General features: G+C 42.3%; 1 protein-coding gene across 1 annotated transcript in view; it reads left to right on the forward strand.

Moving 5' to 3' along the window:
- Positions 1-704: 704 nt before the first annotated feature.
- LOC143027169 (uncharacterized) overlaps positions 705-5,201 on the forward strand; it is a 725,227-nt gene continuing 720,730 nt past the window's right edge. Inside the window, exon 1 of the mRNA XM_076188265.1 lies at positions 705-758. The gene's annotated coding sequence lies outside the window, so the exon portion shown is untranslated. The remainder of the gene's footprint in view (positions 759-5,201) is intronic.

Genomic DNA, 5,201 nt, shown 5'->3' on the forward strand with positions numbered 1-5,201 from the left:
TTGTAATTACACACATGCGCGCGCGCACACACATATGCACACAAACACACACACACACACACACACACACACACACACACACACACACACACACACACACACACACACACACACACACACACACACACACACACACACACGCACGCACACATACATGCACACGCACACGCACACACACACACGCACACGCACACAAACACACACACACACACACACACACACACACACACACACACACACACACACACACACACACACACACACACACACACACACACACACACACACACACACACACACACACACACACACGCACATACACACACATACACACACATACACACACATGTACACCATGCACACGCACACACATGCACACGCCCACGCACACACACATACACACGCACACACACATATATACACACATACACACACACACATGCACACGCACATACATACACACGCCCACGCACACACACATATACACGCACACACACACATACATACACACACACATACGCACACAAACACACACACACACACACACATGCGCAAGCACACATACACACAAACACACACACACAAACACGCACACACACATACACACACAAACGAGTCGACACGTACGTACGCACGCACGCGTAAAGCTGCCGTCCGTGGAGCGGTGGTCTGTCGGTGCCGAGCGCGCCAGTCTCAGTTGGACAGTCGAAGGGTTAACATCGCTGCGTCGTTCGTGCCCCTCGCGCGGTTCATCACAGGTTCGTATGTGAATTCAAGCGAGTGCTCGTGTGTTCCTGTGGCGAGAACCAGCCTTCTCGAGCTTGCCGAAGATAGATTAAGTTGTCCGTTAACCGTTCTTTTCTTATTTTTTGTTCATTTTTTTTTTTCTATACATTTTGTTTTATTTTTTTTTTTTTGTCGTGGCTGGGTTTCCTCAGCGGATGTTGTTCCCGGGAAGTGGTTTTTTGAACGTGTGACGACACCATTGGCCGAGTTGAACTGATCAATGGTTCAGACGACGACGCTAGGCTGCGAAATTGGCAGCACCATTAGAAGCTAAAAAAAAAAAAAATGAATGAAATCGAATAAAAGTGATCGTTATCATACTCAAAACCTGAAACATATGTATGTATATACACGGAAAAACAAACTGATCTTTAACGCCGGTTTTGGGAGAACGAAACTGGTAATCGAGGCGTTTTGTTGTCGCGACCGAATCAGGGATATGTGCCGAATAGAGTCCCTATGCAAGGGCTTATAAGTGGCCAGCAGATAGCCACGAATGACGCAGTGGATGAGCAACTTCAGAACTTGGATGAAAGTCCACATACCACGGCGACAAATACCAGCAAGAACAAAAGGTACGTTAAATGCATTTGCAATATATATGTATGTATAAATATGTATATATATATATATATAAAACGACACATAGTTATATATGTATATATATATAACTATCTACACTCAAATGAATATAAGGTAAAAATACATAATCACCGAAGCACGCAACCAGATGAAACCTAGATTGTCCAATAGCTCCTAACCTAATATAGTGGTAAATTCTTAGAAGTGCACACCTACGTGACATAATAATAGAAAATTAAATAATAACTTTGTAAATTATAGTACATCAACCTAATATACGTTATTCTTGGCGGAAATCAATATTTTAAAAAGTTGCTAAAAGCCATACCCAAACGTATGTGCTTCCACTACTTGAGACGCCATGTTTGTTTTGGTAGATGAGGAGGTCGAAGAAATTAAAGTATAATAAATTCGTCTATTCTAACCTAACCTACACGCCTAACTAGCCTAACCTAACCTAACTACCTAACGTAACCTGCATTAAGTAATGCGGTACTTGTAACTCTAGATGTCGTCACTGTGTCCCTTGTCATTTTCGACCTTCAAACCTATCAAAACAAAGATGGCGTCTAAAGCAGTCGATGTAAATTTGTTCGCTTGTGCATAGCTTTCAGCAATGTTTTCTGTTATTGATTTCCGTCAAGAAAAACATTTATCATATTGATGTATTATAATTTACAAAATTAATATTTAATTTTCTAATGTTATATCACGTAGGTGTGCAATCTAAAAAAACACTTTACCCATCCCAACTGAATCTAACCCAACTTAACCTAACATAGCCATTCTATGAAAAAATAGATCTTTGAAATATAAAAACAAGTGAAGAATGTATTTGCGTTATACTGGAATAGAACCTAAGAATCTAATTAAATTATTTTGCGCCAGCCAGAACAAAAAGTACCAAGAAAGTCACTGGGCTTAAGAGATTAACAGATTACTTTTAATCTCCTTTCCACCACCTATAACCCAGCTTCCATTCCACATCTGAAATGAAATATGTGTCGTTAGCTGGGTCGGTGATCTGATATTAGCCGCAACAAAATATACATAGACTATGCTACGGGTGTGGAAGTTACTAAAGAGAGAATATGATTGGAATAATCATGAGTTGGTCAAACCAGAAAACATAAAAAACAATTTTGGGATTTATAAGGTTTATATAGTTGGAAGCCATAAAATATGAAATAAAGTTTAAATTCGCCGGAAATCTATTTCACTCTACCTCTGTACCTCTTTGTCGCTACGTCAATCCCTACGTCTTTAACTATCTCTACTTCATTCTGCCTCTCTCCGCGTCTATCCTCTCCTATGTACTTCCATCCACAACTACTTCCCTCTATCTCTGTCTTCATCTATCTCCACGTTCATCTACTTCAACCTTTATCTCTCCCTCCCTCTACATCTACTTCTACTTACCTCTGCCACTACCTCTTTTGTTTCTATCCTTATCTTTATCTCTTTTAACCTTTACTTTCCTTTTCCACCAACCACACCTTTATCAACTTAGTCCTTTGTAGAACTACCTTCATGTACCTCTCCCCCTTTTCGCCTATTACATTCCTGTCATCCTATCACTTTCACTAAAGTTTTCTCCCATTACTCCCTCAACGTGCCCCTATCTATCTCTATCTCTGCAATGCCTTGTTTACTTTTCCTTTTCCATTCTTTCTATCTCTTCCAACTTCTTCCTCTACCTCTCTCCCCCCTTTACCTTAGTCTACCTCTCTACTCTACCTCTCTACTGATTTTTTTCTTTCCACAACTTTCCTCTCTACCTTTTTCCTTCCTTTACCTTTTACCATCTATCTCCTAATCTCTCTCTTTTCTTTACCTCTCTACCTCTGTCCTCTCCATACCTCTCTCAACCTCTTTCAACATCTCTCCGATCCAAACTCTTTTCTCTCTCTCTCTCTATTCTTCCACTCTTTTTCACTTCTTATCTCCCCATAACCTCTCTCTGTCTATTTTCATATTTCTCTTTCCCCTTGTGTTCTCTTCTCTCTACAGCCTCTTCCCTCTCCTCTTTTTCCCTACCTCCACCTCTCTCTACCTCCCCTTTCCCTACCACCCATCTCCCTTCTTCCTCTTCCTTTTCCTTTCTCTCCCTCTCTTCCTCTTTCCCTCTCCCCCTCCTTCTCTCTTTTCCTCTCCTTCTCCCTCTTTCCTCCTTCATCCCCTCTCTCTAACTCGCCTTCTCTCTCCTTTTCTCTTTCCCATACCTCCTCCCCTCCCTATCTCCTTTTTCTCTACCTGCCCCTCTCCCTCCCCTCCCATTTCTACCTCTCCACCTTTGCCTACCCTCTCTCTTCTTCTCTCTCTCTTTAACTCTTCTTCTTTCTACCTCTCTCCCTCTCTCTTTCTCCTTCTCTCTCCCTCTCCCTTTCTCTCCCCTTCTCTCCCTTTCTCTCCCTTTCTCTCTCTTTCTCTCCCTTTCTCTCTCTTTCTCTCCCTTTCTCTCCTTTTCTCTCCCTTTCTCTCCTTTTCTCCCCCTTTCTCCTTCTCTCTTTCACTCCCTCTCTTCCCCTCTCTCCCACTTCCTCCCTTTATCTCTTCCTCGTGCTCTTTCCCATTATTTCCCTCTCTCCTTTTACTTCTCCGTCCCTCTCTCTTCCTCTCCCTCTCCCTCTTTTTCTCCTTGACTACTCCTTTCCTATTCTCTAGCTGCTTTTCTACCTCTCTGTTCCAGTCTCTCTCTTCATGTACTAGTCCCCGTTCTGTTTATTTACCTACATTTGCCTCTTCTTACTTTCCCTCCTTACGTCTACTTTCCTTTCTCTATCCATCTCTGTCCACCAAATCTCCCTATCTCCCTATCTCCTCCTGTCTCTTGGATCAACGGCGGATGACCATGTTGGGAGGACATCAGAGAAAATAATGTATCTGTCGTTCATCTTCAAGGTCTGTCAACACCTTGACCTTCATCTGGAGGTGGAGCCCCAAGGGGATGACATTCGGTGCCCAAACCGGTTTCAAGATCTCCAGCACCTTTGCACTTCCTTTGACCTCACGACCACCCTTTTCACACTACTGCTATGACTAGCCCCACACTGGTACAAGAAAGACAACATTTCCAATTCTTCTTCCAGAATTCTTGAGAAAGGGTCTGAGGACCATTACTAGATACTGTGAGACTTTCAGGTTTCTGGTTACTGACACTCGAGGCAAAGCTTACAACTTCTTGTTTCTTCCTATCTCCCACTGCTTTCCCCTGACAAAATCTACCTTTCCTTACATTTACCTTAAATTCTACCTCTGCTTACCTCTTTCTCCTTTACCCTGTTTTCCCATACTTCCCTAAATCTCGTTTACTGTTCTTTCCCTATATCTCTCTACATTCCTCTTTTTCTTCAACGTTTGTCCTACTTTCTCTATGTTTCTACCAAGATCTGCCTATTTCAGCGTACCTCTTCCTATAATTCTCTGTCTATTTCTCTTTATCTCTCTCTGTCTCGCCCTAAACCTGTCTCCCCGTCTCTCCCCTTATCTCCCCGTCTCTCCTGATTTTTTTTTTTAATTTTTTGCTTCTTTTCCCTTTTCCGTTTTTTCTTCCCTCCTCTTCCTGTCTTCCCTTGTCTACTACTGTTTCTTCATATATCTCCTTGTTTCTTCTTGCCTATTCCTATCTCTATGTTTCTCTTTTTGCCTCTGTTCCTCCCTACCTCTGTCTCTCCCTGCCTCTCCTTGACTCTTTCTACCTCTCAGTATCTCTCGGTTCATCATATTACCTTTTCTACCTCTTCCTTTCTACCCCTCTTCCTCTCTACTCTTATCTTACTCTCCATCTCTCCTTCTCTTTATCTCTCTTTGTATCCACTCCCTGTTTCTACTTT

The sequence above is a fragment of the Oratosquilla oratoria genome, chromosome 7 (genome assembly GCF_046742065.1).
Source record: "Oratosquilla oratoria isolate Oo_2021 chromosome 7, ASM4674206v1, whole genome shotgun sequence".
Classification (NCBI taxonomy): Eukaryota; Metazoa; Arthropoda; class Malacostraca; order Stomatopoda; family Squillidae; genus Oratosquilla; species Oratosquilla oratoria.